The 17,688-nt window shown below is 40.9% G+C and overlaps 1 protein-coding gene across 3 annotated transcripts in view; it reads right to left on the bottom strand.

The window, feature by feature from the left end:
- Positions 1-17,425, bottom strand: part of Hhat (hedgehog acyltransferase) — a 316,410-nt gene extending 298,985 nt beyond the window's left edge. For 2 of the 3 annotated variants that reach the window (XM_078022761.1, XM_040278701.2), the window contains exon 1: positions 16,809-17,425. The gene's annotated coding sequence lies outside the window, so the exon portion shown is untranslated. The remainder of the gene's footprint in view (positions 1-16,808) is intronic. The other variant, XM_078022762.1, reaches the window with a different exon arrangement.
- Between the last annotated feature and the right edge of the window lie 263 nt (positions 17,426-17,688).

Below are 17,688 nucleotides of genomic sequence, written 5' to 3'. Positions count from 1 at the left end.
ATGTCACTGTGGATGCCAGATTTAAATGAGAGCAAATTTTTGAGCCCCAAGCAAGCAGTTCTTAATATGTGGATGGTAATGTTAAGACTCAGAATTCTCACAATGCTAGAACTGTTAAGACTAAGATTTCACTGTGTTTCACAATAGCTCTGTAGAGCAGGTAGAGGAAAGGAGGTAGGCATTTTACAGATGACGAATGCAATGAGGTCACACATCCAGAAATAACTGACCCGGGACAGAAAGACAAATACTCCACCATCTCATTTACATGTAGAACCTAAAAAGGTCATACTCACAGAAGCAAAGAATAGAACAATAGCTGCCAGGAAGCAGGGGTGAGGGAAGTTAAAAGGTACAAAGTTTCAGTAAAAACACAACAAACAAGTTGTGGAAATCTCTTGTACAGCATGGTGACCACAGTTAATAACAACACAGTGTGCTTGAAAATTGCCGAGAGTAGATCATAAGCATCCTCACCACTTGGGAAGCTGAGACAGGAGGATTGAGAGATCAAAGCAGCCTCAGAACTTAGTGAGAATCTGTCTCAAAATAAAAAATTAAAAGGACTGGAGATGTTGCCCAGTGGTTAGGCACCCCTGGGTTCAATCCCAAGTACAAAATAAACAAAAATAAATATGTTAAGGCGAGGGACACGTGAATTACCTTGATTTAGTCATTTCACAATGCACACTTTAATCAAAACACCACATCATACACTAGGAACATGTACAATTTTTGTCTAAATTAATGTTATGGTTTAGATATGAGATATCCCCCAAAAGTTCACTTGTGATAATGCAAGAATTTTCAGAGGTGAGATGATTATTAGATGTGTAATCTAATCAATAGACTAATCCACTGATATGGATTAACTGGGCAATAACTATAGGCAGGTAGGGTGTGATTGGAGGAAGTATGTCACTGGGGTGTACCTTTGAGGTCTATATTTTTGTCCCTGGTGAACACAGCTAGCTCACATCCTCATTCTCTCATTCTCTCATTCTTTCCCTCATTCTCTCTCTCATTCATTCTCTCTCTCTCTCTCATTCATTCTCTCTCTCTCTCTCTCTCTCTCTCTCTCTCTCTCTCTCTCTCTCTCTCCTCTCTCTGCTCCCTGGTGATCATGTTCTGAGCAGCTTGCCTCCACCATGCCCTTCTTCCATAATGTTCTGCCTGCCTGACCTCAGGTCCAGAGTTATGGAGTCAGTCAACCATGGTCTGAACCTCTGAAACTGTGATAATAAGTTTATTATCTATAAATGTCTCCTCCTCTAAATTATCAATAAACGTCTCCTCCTCTAAATCATCTTGTCAGGTCTTTTGGTCACAGAGGAAAAAGCTGACAGAAACAAATTGGTACCCAGATACGGTCATTGCTGTGACTAACCTCACGATGCTGTTCAGCATTGGGAACTGGAATTGGCAAGAGGAATTCTGAAAAGTTTGGCGATACAGGCTGGAAAAGTTTCAGAATGCTGTAAGCAGAACTTAATGAGCAATTCTGATGGGAGTTCAGAGACTAGAATGTCAACAGGACTGTGGACAGTAAAGGCTGGTCTCATGAGATTTCAGAGTAGAAGGAGGATTCTGTTGAATACTGGAGGAGAGGCCATTCATGTTGTATTCTAACAAAGAAATTGTTTATATTTTGCTCATATCCTGAGACTTTCTGGGAGGCTGAATTCAAAGGGGGTAGACTAATTAATCAGGCAGAGGAAATTTCAAGGCAGCATAGCATTCAGACAGTGACATGGATACTCCTGGTAATTTTCAGCCAACCTTATCGTCATAATTAGGAGCAGAAAGCAGAGCATAAAGATTTGCAGTTTGGCCAGAAAAGTGTAAGTAAAACTGGGGCTAAGGAAAGTGTGGCTGTCAGAGAGATTACAGTCGCTAAAGAAACAATAGGAAAGATGGCTTAAGGGCGTCTCAGGCATTGGCAAGACTACACCAGCTCAGGCTCAAAGGTATAAAAGTAAAAATTCCTTTGAGAAGAGACCACGGGGCACCCTGGTTGCACAGGGGGCCTAACATGTGTTCAGTGACCCAGGTACTCAGAGGCTTCTGCAGCATGGTTCCAGGAGGCTTGGCTACTGCCCAAAATGGCAGCAGACCTCACTATCCACCATGTGGTGCTGGTTCTGCAGGACTGCAGGATGCTGGAGTCAGGAGATCATAGAAGCTCCCACCAAGATTTCAAAGGAAGGCTTGGGAGGCTGGCCAAGTGTGGCAGAGTCAGAGTCCCTAAGGGCTGCCTCTGAGAGGGTGATGCATGATGATTCAAGAAGGAAGCTGCAGCTGCAGTGGAGACCCCCGAGATTAAGAGACGCCAGTATTGGGAAATGTCTGCCAAGAACAGCTGTGAGAATCAAGCAGGTACAAGGTAAGAGAGAGGCATGTGGACAGCAAGGTTACAGGAGCAGACCTTTTAAGAGAACATCTTGATGCCATGTGCCCCAGATGCTGGATGTGCATCTACAGAATTTGTTTGCTCAGCTTAGATTTTGGTCTTGCTTTGGCTCTATCCCTTCTTTCAATGTCTCTTATTTCTCCCTTTTGGAATGGAAATGTTTACTCTGTGCCATTATATACTGGATATGTGTAATTTGTTTTTGATCTTTACAGGGGCTGACACTAAGAGTTTCCCTTGAGTCAGAGGAGACTTTGGACTTGACCTTGTGGGCAATGCTAGAACTGTTAAGACTATGGGGAATCTTTGAAATGGACTAAATGTATTTTGCATTGTGAGATGCGTAGGAGCTTTGGGGGGCCAACGGCAGAATGTTATGGTTTAAGTATGTTGTATCCCCCAAAAGTGCATGTGTGAGACAATGGAGGAATTTTCAAGGTGAAATGATTAGATTATAAGAAAGTATAACCAGATCTGTGGATTAATTCACTGATATGGATTAACTGGAGCTGTAGACAGGTAGGGTGTGGCTGGAAGAAGTAGGTCACTGGTGATATACTTTGGGGGCATATATTTTGGTTCCTGGTGAACAGAACTCTCTTTGCCTCCTACTGGCCATGTGCTGAACTGCTTTTTCTGTCATGTTTTCCACCACAATGTTCTGTCTCCCCTTGAACCCATGGAATTGACTGACCATGTACTGAACCCCTGAAGCTGTGAGCTAAAATAAAATTCCCCCCCTCTAAGTCGTTCTTATCAAGTCTTTTGCTCACAGTGATGAAAAAGCTGACTAAAACAATGAATAAATAAATAACTGTGCCTGGGCTCGAATCCAGAGCTTCCTGGCTCTGCCTCTCCCCTCAAAGCCAGGCTCAGAATCTGCCACAGAATCTTTTCTTCAGGCTGCCAGAAGACATGCAGGAAAGGAAAGAAATTTCAGTCTTCATAAACTATAAAATCAGAAATCAATGGTCCTTCACCCAAAGTACCCCATGGTCATGACCTAAAAAATTGCCCAGGAAGTTTGATATGGCTGCTCCTACAGACAGTCATGATTTAAGCACAAGACTCTCAAAATCCTACTACTTCAATAATGCTTTCTTGGGTTCCCTACTCTTTTTCAAAACCACTCTACTTCATGCATTTCCATTCATACTTTGTTTTTAAATACCTGGCATCTCCTAGACTCACTTGATTCCTTTCCAGAACTTTGTAGGACGAGCACGGCCATCCCCTGAGCTTGGTTTCATAGTGCCTCTTGGGTCAAAGGATGCTAAGATTGCTTTAGATGACCTCCTCAACTCAGTTGAGAGTCTGAAGAGTAAAGAATAGAATTCCTTAAAAATCTACTAAAATTTGAATGTAAATAATCTTAAAGATTAAAGTTCTAGAAGCCCTACTGTTTAGAGGCTTTTTGGAGACATTATATATGGAATGATGCCTTATATATGCCATGATGTATTAAGAAAGAGCACAAAATTCACTTTTATAACATTTCTCCCTTTTGGGATGCTCTGAGCTATATTGTATATGGTTTGGGAGGACGTACACAAATATACGTAGCAGTTAGCTGCAAAACGACAGGACTATCTCCTGCCTCACTTCAAAAATTGGGGGATTGAACCAGTTTCCACCTAACAACATGACATGGTAGTAAATTCTGGCACCAAACTCAGCTTAGGCAAATCATCCAAGCTTTGCCATGTGCTGGTTGAGAAACCTGGGTAGGCCGGAAGCTCCCAGATATGGTTTCTCTTGGCGTTGTGGAGTTGATGAAATATAATTGCTTAGCCCAGGGCCTGGCACTACATATGCACTCAATAAACATGGATTCGATACACCAGTTTCCTCCCTTGCCATGGCCCTGGTTGACTCCCTGAATGGAAGAAATCTAACTGACCTGACATGGGGCACGGCCATCCCGACAGCCTCTGTACCTCTCTCAACAGATTGGCAGCTCCGGAATTCTCTTTAACACCTCACTCTTCCTCTTCACCCACTCAGCCCAAGGCCACCCTGGACATCACACAAACTCTCCTTGGGGCCAGCTGGGAGCTCTGTGCCCAGTAACTCTTCCTCACCCCTTCTGTCCTTATCCCCAAAGGAATTATACATAGTGTTCTCACACAAGTGGATTAATGTCCACTCAAAACAACAGTGACATCAACACTGAATAGATCATCCCTCCTCATACCTCACTTTCTAACTCTTGCCCTCTTATCTCAGGAAAAATCATTCCCCTTGCCATTCTGGGTTTTTTTATCTGTGCACTCAGAAAGCAAATCAGAGTAGATATGAACATAACCAAAACCTTTTTTTTTTTTAATGTCCAAGACTTTAAATGTTTCCAAATACTTTCTCAACAAATCCCCCATGTTTCTATTTCTCAATGCTCTAAAGGAGCATGCTCTTCTTTAAGAAGACACTATCATGATAACGTCAGAGAGGCTCTTATTCCAATATATATGGGATGCTTCTTGTTTTCATGTACAGATGCAGTCTTGCAGCAATATGTAAGTGGGTAGCCGTGAGACAGCCTAGAAACTAATTGCCATTCATAACATCATTTCCAAGGACACAGGCCATCTATCTGATCAATCTAGAGGAATTAGGTTGTACCATGGATACGTGAGCACTAAGAAGGGCTGTGGATATCTGACGTGAAGAGATGTGCCTGAGAGCACTTCCACCAGGGCAGGAGTGCTGGTCAAAACTGAAGATAAGGGAAAATGGAGATGGTTAGGTGAAAGGGGACTAGGAGCCAAGTAGCAGATGGTCTTCAACATGAGATTTCAGGATTGGGTTGGATTTCCTGAAGAAACCTCAGGCTGGTGAGCCAGGAAAGTAGTCCCCTCCTATTCTAGGGGGGATGTGTTCCAAGACCCCAGTGAATGTCTGAAACTTAGCACCAGCTCTTGTACATACAGACACTGCTTGATCTACAGTGGCCTTATATCCTGATAAGCCCATTGAAAGTTGAAAATATAAGTTAAATACCAGGGAATGATATTGGCCAAATTATATTATTGTGTAGGGTGCTTGTACGAATATGTAACAATAAATTCCATCATCATGTATAATTGTAATGTACCAATACAAATTTGGAAAAGTATAAGTTAAAATGCACCTAAAACCCCTGTAAGCCCTCTGCAAAGTAAAAAAAATAAATAAAATAAAATAAATCCTAAGTCAAAATTATTTTAAGTTGGGGACCATCTGCACTGCCGTTTTCTCCACACAAACAAAATTAATGCCTTTCCATATTAATTAAGCACTTACCACGCACCGTGGCTATGACTTTTGCAGATTGAGATATAGCGAAAATAGCATGAATTTCTTTTTCCTTCTTCACAATTTTATGAATAAGAAGATTTGTTCCTGCCCAAGATCTTAGCAACCTCAGCATGACTCATTGTCTTATTAAGTCAAGAACTTTCACTTCTTCATTTAAAGGAAGCATTTTGTGGTTTCCTATGGGCATATCTGAATTGCGAACATCACTATTCTGGCACTTTGGCACCATTATTAAGTAAAATAAGGGTCATTTAACATAAGCTGTGATACTGTGCCGGTCAATCGAATGACTAAATGACTAACTGGCAGGTAGTGCATAAAATGAGGACACACTGGACAAAGGATTGATTCATGTCCCAGGCAAAACAGAGCTTTCATCATGCTAACGAAATGGGGCCTGTTTTAAACATATGAATTATTTATTCCTAGAATTCTCCACTTAATATTTTCAGATCACCATTGAGCACAGGTGAATCAAATCATGGAGAGAAAAAAAAAAAAAAAACCTCAGATAAGGGGGAAATGCTGGACATTTAATGATTTGAAGGAAGCTTCAGAAAGAAGCCCCTTGACTCTGTGGTAGAGTCTACAAGCAAGGAGGTCGGCCACTTGGGCCTTCAGTAGGAGGTGGAGAGAAAGTGCTAGAATCAAGCCACACAGCTGAGAGGAAATTAAATTGTACCTGGCATCAAACTAGTCCAGGAATCAGTAGGGGAGAAAGAAAGAGGAAAATAAAGAACATGGAACTGCAGCTCCAAAGCTGTTAAGACTACAGGATCTTAAAGCTAAATGTTATAGATGAGAAGGAGAAATTCAAGACAAAGGGATAGGAAATGCATTTAATAGTAGGTGTTGGAAGGAAATCATTGCAGTGGTTTCCCTGGAACCAGAGGGAGGGAAGTTAGACGGCCATTCTAAGAAGCTTTCTCAACCAGGTTGTGTGTAAGAGCCCAGAGGTTGTACATTTTTAAAAAAAAAGTATTTATCTGGGAATCATAAAAATCAAGAGGCTCACAGAATGAAGTGAGAGCCACAAAAAGGCAAGAACTCAGCTGACAGCTTTTTTTGTAGAGTGACTTCTAATCGCATTTGCTTTGTAATTGAACACTCTACCTGCTTTCAAAGATGCCATCTCTCAGAATCTGCTGAGGAAAAAGGAGGGATCTAACCAAGGATATAGACAAGCCTGCACTGGACCAAAAATTAGAACCAAAGTTCCCAGCTTCCACTCTCTCAGGCAGAAATTCTGTTCCTTACTTTGAGGGGAAGAGTACACAGCTCACTGTGCCAAAGCCCGAAATGTGCATCGATGTAACTGCCAGAAGTGCTTTTTCCCCAGCAATTTCCAACATCATTTCAAAATTACTTTAGTTCTGATGCAGACAACAAATGGATTCTAACACTTGCACTTTAAAGTGTTTCTGCTCCTAAATCTTGACGTAAGTACTAAATGGGCTATAACCAAATACTCACATGCACCAGAGGACTTTTTTAAAAATCAGATGCTCAGCTTTAAGCTAGCAATCATCAGCATAGCATCCCCAAGAACACTTCCACCAAATGCTTGAGGTCTTAAACTAAGATTTTCCTCCACAAAGTTTTCTTACACTTTAGCAATAGCCACACCATAATTAAGTACATACAACCTGAGTTGAAAAAAGTACCTTATGAGTATGATCTTTTTAATCATCATATTCTTTTGAGGGTATCCTCATTTACCACAAGAGGAAATCAAGGTCCAGAAAGGTTAAGACACCTGCCCAAAGTCACCCAGCTGGCAAGCTGCAGAGGTCAGACTTTCCCCCACCAGGTCTAACTCCAAATTCTTTCCTCTATCACCTCACTATTCTTAAAAGAACACTGGATTCATTTTTTTTTCAAAATCTGTAATGAAACCAATCTATCAGAATGCAAAACAATCACATAAGTTATCTAAAAGAATTCAAAGTTATGTATACTTTCAGATGTTCCTGAAGAAAATTGGAAAAGCCAATGTAATCAGAATGCACACAAAACTTCTAACTTATGTATGTTCCTCAAAAGATGTAATGAAGAGGGCAAACCAAACCAACTTACCTTGTATAGCAAAGGGGAAGTTGGCAGTTATATAGAGACAAGGGCTGAGTGAAACAGAAATAGCTCTAAATTTAGGAGCAAATGAGCACTATGGAAACCACAAAGTAGTAAAAACGAAAGGAGCATATGCCCATCAAAATGACAACAGCTTTTAAAAAGATGGAACAGTGGAGCAAGAGTCTAGCATATTCAGGAAAAAAAAAAAAAAAAGTGGTATGGGACTTCTGCTTTTTTCCAGGGTTCAATTTGATGGGAAAGAAGACTATTTTGCGGAATATAAATTATGTGATTTTCCCAGGAAAACCAAGTCCAGACTCATGGTGTCCTCAGATATCACCGTTCTCTCCAAACCTCACTTCAGAGTCTGATTGACCCACAGCAATCAAACGGGAGACACTTCTCCAAACCCACAGCAGCTTCACCACAGAATGATGTGACTGGCCAGAGGAGGTCCACAGACTGGGCAAAAAGTCCAGCCACAGAATATTTTAAAATATATGCTCACTACTTCCAATTTTGCACAAAAATACCATATCCTCTCTTTGTGTGTATGTGTGTGTGGGGGGGAAGGGTTTACCTGGGAATTAACTCAGGGGCACTCAACCACTGAGCCACATCCCCAGCCCTATTTTGTATTTTATTTAGAGACAGGGTCTCATTGAATTGCTTAGCACCTCACTGTTGCTGAGGCTTTGAATTCATAATCCTCCTGCCTCAGTCTCCTCCTGAGCCACTGGGATTCCAGGTGTGCACCACCGCATCCGACTAAAAAATACCATATATCTCTTCTGTAGCCCTGCTTAACAAACTGTTCTGACATGTAATGCCTTCAAACAACAAAAACTTATTCTTTCTCAGGATTCTATGTGAACACAATCTGGGTGGTTCTTATGCTGATGTCACTCCTGGGGTCATTCATGTGAGTACAAACACCACACAGCTCAACAGCAGCCAGTGGCTCATGTGCCTGTCTGATATTTGGGGCAAGTAGATGCCAAGTGCCTCGATCCCCCCCACCATGTGGGCGCTCACCCTCCAGCAGGACAACCTGAGCTTTTTCACAGCACAGGGGCGGCAGGATTCCAAAGTGAAAAGGTGCAAAGTCACTTAAGATGACGTCTTTGAATGTCTTGAGACTTTTTAATGGCCAAAGCAAGTCAAAGATTGGCCTAGATCCAAAGAAAAGGGAAAAATAATCAATTCCCTGTTTTTATGGGAGGAATGACATCTTTTTTTTTTTTGAGAGAGAGAGAGAGAAAGGATTTTTTTAATATTCATTTTTTTAGTTTTTGGTGGACACAACATCTTTATTTTATTTTTATGTGGTGCTGAGGGTCGAACCCAGTGCCCCGCACATGACAGGCGAGCACACTACCGCTTGAGCCACATCCCCAGCCTGGGAGGAACGACATCTTGAAAGGGGAAGACAGGGACATAATCTGCCACATCAGGAGTATCCAAAAGAGTCACTAAAATCTATAAAAATAGTTGAAAAACATTTCACAATAGAACTTTTATTCTTTTCCAGTGCTAGGAAAGGCCCAGGGCCTCATGCATTCTAAGCACATGCTCTACCACTGAGCTACACCTGCAGCTCCCTGATGGGTCTTTAGTACATAAAATGTTGCAAAGAGTTATTCATTCTCTCTCCCTCCATCCATCTCCATATCTCTCTCTCTCTCTCTCTTTTCTCTCTCTCTCACACACAGTCTTATACTGTGTAACAACATTCTGATCTGTGACCGACCACCTATACAACAGTAGTCACATAAGATTAGATCACCTAGTGACACTGTAGCCATCTTACTTTTGTATAAGTTCACTCTATAACATTTACATAATGAGAAAAATTGCTAAGCAATGCATTTCCCAGATTTATATCCCCATCTCTAAACAACATGTCACTGTATACATATTAATTTATATATAATTACAAAGAAAACGGTTTCAAAATCAGCAGGGATCTTATTGCCAGCTTGGGAATTCCTTTTATAATAAACTATTTGGCCCTTTCCAATAACATTACAAGGCAGAGAAACTCTTTCCTAAGCAGTTTTGATTATCAGCATGTTTTTTCTTTAACAGAGTCCAAATCCAATTCTCCAATTCTAAAAAAAAAAAAAAAAAAAAATCTGCTACCAGTCTTCTGCTACCTTTTGAAAGACAAGACATGAAGATAGGATATAATGTAAGTTACAGGATGGCTCTTGTGTTAGTTAGCTTTCCAGTGCTATGACAAAATACCTGTGATAAACAACTTAGAAGGAGAAAAGGTTTATTTGGGCTTGTGGTCTCAAAGGTTTCAGTCCATGGTCACCTGGCCTTATTTCTTTGGGGTCTGTGGCAAGGCAGAACATGATGACAGAAGCACATGGTGGAGGACACTGTTCACCTCATAATGTCCAGGAAACAATAAGAAAGGAAGGGCTTGAGTTCCATTATCCCCCAATAGACCTAACTTCCTTCCAGTATGTCACACTTCCTAAAGGTTCCATCGCCTCCCAAGAGTGCCACAAGCTGGCAACCAAACCATTAGCATATATATTCCTTTGGGAGACATTTAAGATCCAAATTATAATAGCTCTGAAGACAGAATGCTGAAGTTTGCTTCCCGGTTTTGCCACTTTCTACTTTGTGGGCCTAGGACAGATTGCGTAACTTTTCCATGCCTCAACTTCTTTATCTGCAAAGTAGGGATAAGAGCAACCTGTAGGGTCTGGGGATGTGGCTCAGGCAGTAGTGTGCTCGCCTGGTATGCGTGTGACCCAGGTTCGATCCTCAGCACCACATACCAACAAAGATGTTGTGTCTGCCGAGAACTAAAAAATAAATATTAAAAATTCTCTCTCTCTCTCTTAAAAAAAAAAAAAAAGAGCAACCTGCAGACAGTTTCTGTAGGAGTTAATTTTAAAAGTGAAAGAACAGTATCTTGGGCATAATAGACTCTGAAATGTTTATTCTTTTGTTTTTAACATTATTTTTGTTATTAAGTATACAAATAAGGCTTTATTATTCTTCCAATAATCCTTCAAATGTTTAAAGATAGTGGATGCCATCCTCTTCCAGAACCAACATCCATGACTCCTTCTAACCATTTCCTGGGCGGCTTGGTTTCTGGACCTTTTACTGTCTGTCTCAGTTGTCTCTTTACAATATAGGTACTATGTGTTTTTTATCTCTTTACATCGTAGGTACCTATAACTGAACCCAAAACTCCAGATGAGAACCAGAAACTGTGCCATTATTGGAGACAAAATATAAAGATCCCCTCATGGGATTCCACACACAGGACTCCCCTAGATTTCTAATCCCTGAAACCTGCCACTTTGTCACCTTATACTGCAAAAGGAACTTTGCAGATGTGCTTAAGGATATTTCCATGGGGAAATTATCCTGGATTACCCAGGTGGGTCCAGTGTAATCACTAGGACCCTTACAAGAGGGAAGCAGGGAGGGGGCTCTCAGAGGAGACAAGAGATGCACTTTGAAGATGGAGGAAGGAATCACTAAAAAGGAATATAAGATGCATCTAGAATTTGGAAGAGGCAACGACTAAAATATTCTTGTCTATGAGGACTGAAATGAGACAAATTATCGTCCATGCATATATGTTTATGTCCAAATGAACCAATGCACTAATAAAAACATTTTAAAAAATTCTGCCCTACATCCTCCAGAAGGAGGACTTCTGACCTTTAGAATCACAAGATAATAAATGCAGTGGTTCCTCAGAATCCATACAGGATTAGTTCCAGGAGTCCCGTGAACACCAAAATCTGCAAACTCTCATGTGCTTTATACACAATGGTATAGTATTTACCTAGAATCCACACACATCCTCCTGCATACTCTAAACCATCTCTAGATTACTTACAATATCTAATACAATGTTAATGATATGTAAATAATTGTTATACTGAATTGTTTAGAAAATAACAAGAACAAAGTCTATAAATATGCAATTTTTTTCAAATATTTGCAATACACAGTTGGTTGAATGCAGGGCTATGGAACCCAAAGACATGGAGGGTCAACTGAGTGTCCTTTTAAGCTGCTAACTTATGTAGCAATTTGTTAGAGGCAACAGGAAACTAATATGTCATCCCTGCATTCAGTTAGCTCATGGTCTCATGGGAAAAGAGTATCTATCTAAAGGTTTTGTTTAAAACAGATGGGTTTTTAAATCCAATGGTTATAAACTTTAAAAAATTAAATTGAAGAAAATGAAATCTGAAAACAAAAGTTTGTCTTCAGTCCTCCCCTTAGCAATTCTTGGCTTCCATAATACTCCAATATCAATCTTATAATCAAACATAACTCTAAGTCTTTTTATATGAACTGTTAAAGAGCAGCAAAAAGGAGTTAATTTGATAAGTCCTTCATTCAACAAAACTACTGATCAGATATTGTATTTTCCCTCTGAAAATTCTCAACCTATTTTAAACTTTTTAAATCACCAAGAATCATGTCCACCACAGTTTATAAACTCCAGATTAGGGGCATCTGAATGAATATAAGCTTTTTTCACAATATAATATTTTAAGTAAATTTTTTGTTAAAATATATGGGGGGAGAGGCTTTTAAGCAGTAGACTCACCCTAGTTATTACCACTGAGATTGAAAACCTGAATGCCTTAGAAGCCCCTTCTGTGCTTTCCCACTCACCAACTCCACCAAAAGGGAGCACAAGAGGCAGGATAGCAAGTTCAAGGCAAACCCCCACAACTTTGGGAGACCCTGTCTCAAAATAAAAAATGACTGGAGGTGAATGGAGCTCAGTGGTAAAGTGCCCCTAGTTTCAATCCCTAGTTCAGGAAAAAAAAAAAAAAGAAGGAGGAGGTAAGAAGGAAAGACCACTAGCCTGAGTTCGGCCACTATAGTTTGTTTTGCTTGCTTTTGAACTTCCTATGAATGAAATCACATAGCACTTGTCCTGGTGTATATTCTTTCTACCCACCTCCTGTTCTGAGACTCTTCCAAATTGTTGTATGAGGCAATAATTTGTCTACCCTCATTACTGTAGAGTATTCCATTGTATAAACAATGTCTTTTATGCATTTATCCATTCTACTATTGAAGAACATGTGAGTTTTTTTTCCAGTTGGGGCCTACTGTGATAATATTGCTCAAGTTATTCTTTTACCTGTCTTTTGGTTTACATATGTATACCTTATTTTTGAGTGTCTAATAATGGAACAGCTGGATCATAGGGGATGTACATACCCCACTTCAGTAAATGATACTGCAAAACAAATTTCCAAGCCCTTATGCTACCTTTCATACCCATGAATTAGAATTCCAGTTTATCCACATTCTAATCAGTGCTTAGCATTGACAGTCTTTAATTTTAGCCATTCTGGTGAACATATAATGGGATCCCACTGTAGTTTTAATTTGCATTTCCCTAATTCCTAGTGAAACTTGTTCATCTTTTCATTTTTTATTAGAAATTTGGAGATCCTCTTTTATGGGGTGACATTTGCCCATTTTTCTTCAGAACTATCCAATTGTTTTTCTCCTTTATTTATAAATCTTTCCACAATCTAGCTATGAGTTCTTGATTTTGAAATATGTATTACAAATACCTTTACCCATTCTGTAGCTTGTCTTCTCTTTATGGAGTTGTTAGATGAATGGAAGTTCTTACTAATATTTTCCTTTAACTATTTGTATTTTGTGTGTCCTAGGTCACAAGGATATTTTACTTAGCTTTCTTCCAGAAACCTATTGTTTTAGCTTTCACATTTCAGTGCATGATGGCTCTTGACTGATTTTTGTATATGAGATAAGGAAGATGATCAAGATTAATATTATCCAAATGAATTTCCACTTGACTCAGCATCATTTACTGAAAAGGCCATTTTCTCTCCACTACAGGGTCATCTCTGTCATGAATCAAAAGATCACATGTATGTAAACCTATTTGTGGATTCTCTGCCTGTCTGGCCTTGTACCAACACACATTGAAATAACTACGTATTGATCTTGCAGCTTAAGTTCTCCAATTTTGCTCTTCTTAGATTGTGTACAATTTCCAAATAAATTTGAGAATCAGTTTATCAACTTTTTTGAAAAATATTAATCTCTTGGGATTTTGATTTTGATTGGCATTGCACAGAATCTCTAGATTTGTTTATTGAGTGATGACACACTCTCCATTATTTTCAGTCTTCTTTAATTTTCCTCAGTGTTTTAGCTCGCAAAGAATTTTTTTAATCATGAATGGGTATTGCTTTTTATCAAACTTTTTTCTCCTTTATTCTGTGTATGGAGCTAATCACATTTATTGGTTTTCAAATGTTAGACAGTCTACATTTCTGGAATAAATCCAAGTTGTTCATGATTTATTGTTCTTTTTATAGGTTGCTAGATTTGATTTACCAATACATTGTTTTAAGGCTTCTGCATTCTTTTTTATGAGCACTTGGCCTATAATTTTCTTGTAACTTCCTTATCAAGCCTTAGTCACAAGCTTATGCTGGCCTCATAAAAGCAACCAGGGAGTGGTTCCTCTTTTATTATTTTAAATTTTTGGAGAATTTCATGAGTGAAGCCATCTGGATTTGGAAATTTTGCTATGGAAGGTTTTTATCTATGATCAATTTCTTTAATAGATATAGACCTATTCAAATTTTCTAGTTCTCATATCTTTTTATTTGAAAAACTTGTCCATTTCATCTGAATTTTAAAATGTTTTAGCATAAAATGTTCATAGTAACATCTTCAGATCTTTTTATGTGTGGAATATATAATGATTAGTTCCTTCTTTCATGACACTAGTAATACTATATACCACTAAAGATCATTTACACACACAAAAGGAGGAGGGGGGCTGGTATATGTCGCATATCTACTATTCTCGGGTATATTACCCAAGAAGCCATTAGCTCATACTTTTTTTTCTCACACATCTTTATTTTCATAAATCTCTAATTTAAAATCACTATTTCATTGGATTATAAGTGTGGACAACAAACCACAATAAGAGAAGTTCTAGCGATTGAGTCATCAATAAAAAATCATAGATATGTTCATACTACAGTCCAACTGTTGCAAACACTGCAAAATATCATTGACATGAACATCACCAATTTGAAAGTATGAGACTCCATTGCTTCAGCACTGAATTTTGTTACATAATGCATTAATGAAGATGCACATAAATTTGATGAGGTTTAATACTATTTTGATAATTTTGTTTGAGTATCATTTATAATCCTATGACTTTTCTATAAGTTTTTTGCAGTAGCAGAAATTGAACCTAGGGCTTAACACTCTGAACTACATTTCCAGAACTTTTTATTTTGAGACAGAGTCTCCCCAAGTTACTCAGGCTGGCCTTGAACTTGCAATCCTCCTACCTCAGCCTCCAGGTATGCACTACCATGCCCAGTTATCATATGTAATTTTTTTTCATGCCTTTTAAAACACTGACTTCCCAGACTCCAAAGAAGTCCATGGTCAAAAGGAAAAAAAAAAAAAAAAGAAAGAAAGAAATTTAAGAACTACCTACAAGGGACCCAGGAAGTTCAAAGCAACATTTAAGGAGTCCTTCCCCTTGGGCCAAGCCCACACTAACCAGTTCTTTATGTTACCTACAGAGTTCCCCACCAACATCTGGACACCCTCAAAAATGACTGCTTCAGGGCTGGGGATGTGGCTCAAGCGGTAGCGCGCTCGCCTAGCATGCGTGCGGCCCGGGTTCGATCCTCAGCAGCACCACATACCAACAAAGATGTTGTGTCCGCCAAGAACTAAGAAAAAAATAAATAAATGTTAAAATTCTCTCTCTCTCTCTCTCTCTCTCTCTGTCTCTCTCTGTCCCCCTCTGTCTCTCACTCTCTCTTTAAAAAAAAAAAAAAAAAAAAAAAAAAAAAAAAAATGACTGCTTCATTCAGGTCCTTGGCTGTCACCTATCCAAACTTCTCAAGAAGGGAGCAAATAGTAGATAAAGCACAGGCTTTGATCCAATGGAGGAGCCCCAAACCCAGTCTAAAACATACTACTCTGTGGTGTTCACATTCCCTCCAAGCCCTGTAAAAAGGATAAGCTACCCATCTTTCCCAATTACCATAAGATTTAGACATAATTATCTAAAGCACATGCCAAGCATCATCCCCCTTAATTTGACATTAATTGCATCTCTCAGGGCAGAACTGTCCTTATGCAACACTTAATAACATTAGGGACTGCCAGTGAGAAAAAAGGAAGAAAAATCACGGGGAAGGTGGAACAGAGAGAATGTGGGGGTCATTCTTTAAAATCCAGTATAAAAATCACCACCTCACTGAAGCCCTCCTTCTCCTGTCGGGTGTTCTTATGAGATTTAATCACACTCTGGTGAGTGCTTAGCTACAAGAAAGGAAGGATAAGAAATACAAAACAGAAAGGTGCAGAAACAATGACTCTCCCCTCACATAAGGCAAACCACTGAACATGCCAATCCCCAGCCAGGCAGCACTGATCCAAGTGCAAGGAACACGGGAAGCATCAATTGTTCTTAACACCAATGCCACTCCTACCTAGTACCTTGGGTAACAAGAGCATGTGGGGAACTTTCTTATAAAGACTGGTGCCATCTGAATGCTAGACTCAGAACAGAAGAGAGAAACTGAGTCTGAAGATCAGAAAGCAAGACATTCCTAACGTTGGGGTTCCTAGATTTGCAGCAGGCAGGCAGGCAGGCGCACCCCTAATACTGCCAAGAGAACCAGGGTTCTGCAATTTCAACAACAGTGCCTGAAATCGCGGAGAGAGGACGCGGGCAGAGGTGTGCACGGACTTGGTACGCAAGCCCTGTTCCAGGCTCCCGGATTCCGCGCGTTTGCCAGGCGCGCAGTCCCCGCCGCCTTTGTCTCCTCCGCGGCACCGGGAACTTCCTCTGTCCCGCCCTCCGGCGCGCACACGGGGACCGGGTTAGGATAAGAAAAGCGTCTTGTTCGTTTCGCTTTTTCAACCGAGCAAACCAAAGCAAAAAAAGTCAGCACCCTAACCTCCCCAGGACTCCCTACGGTCACCAGCTACCAACCTCCGGGGCTGTCCCGGGCGGCGGCGACCGCGATGTTCCCGCGCGCCACGAGTTCCCAACACCCCTCTCTCGGCACTTCCGAGTGCCAGCGCCAGCCAGCTTCCCCGAACACCGCCCTCTTTCCCAGGGAGCGGCCCTCTGGAGGAGCAGCCCGCGCGCGTCCTCGGAGCACGCCCCCGCCGCGGTGCCCGCGCGCCCTCAGCTCCAAGCGGCGGCTCACGGGAATCCGGGCGCTCCAGGGGCGATGGCTAGGAGGCCCTGCTGCCGGAAGGGGACCCGCAAGAGGGCGGCCTGCCTCTCCGTAGCAGATCGCGCCAGCTCTGTCTTGCCAAGGCCCGGGTTCCTGCGCTGAGCAGAGCACCCAGATCTCTCCCCTCGCCGCGTGTTGTTTGCAGGTCTGGGGCTAGCTTCGGGTCAATTGCAGGGCGGATGTCACCTGAAACCCGAAGTGGACAGTAAATCCAACACCAGTGGTCCCCACGTACGTTTTGTAGGCGAAAGGAGGTAGCTTGGTGGGGTGGTGGAAAGAGGGAGGGCTCTGCAGCCCTGGCAGCTTCACAAGCTTTGCCCTGTGAACTTAGCCCCTGTGAGTCTCTCTGTCATTTGTTAAAAAAAAAAAAAAATGAGAGTGAAGATCAAATGGGAACAACTTTATGAATTGTCAAGCAACTTGCAGAGAGCACTACTGCAAACAGATTTTGAATGAACTGTGAAGAGTGGACGATCTGAAGATGGCTCAAAGGATGTAATTAGGACGGTGACTTTTACGTTGAGTGTTGATGCTCAGAGGCCTCCTGTGCAGATCTGAGGAACAAAACTGCCTGACTTCTGCAGATTTATAGGAGCAGAATCACCTGGGCTCTCATTAAGACCTGTTTCT

This window comes from Ictidomys tridecemlineatus, chromosome 10, assembly GCF_052094955.1.
Source record: "Ictidomys tridecemlineatus isolate mIctTri1 chromosome 10, mIctTri1.hap1, whole genome shotgun sequence".
NCBI classification, from domain to species: domain Eukaryota; kingdom Metazoa; phylum Chordata; class Mammalia; order Rodentia; family Sciuridae; genus Ictidomys; species Ictidomys tridecemlineatus.
The sequence above is the reverse complement of the archived record's forward strand: the minus strand, read 5'-3'. Positions and strand labels throughout refer to the sequence as shown.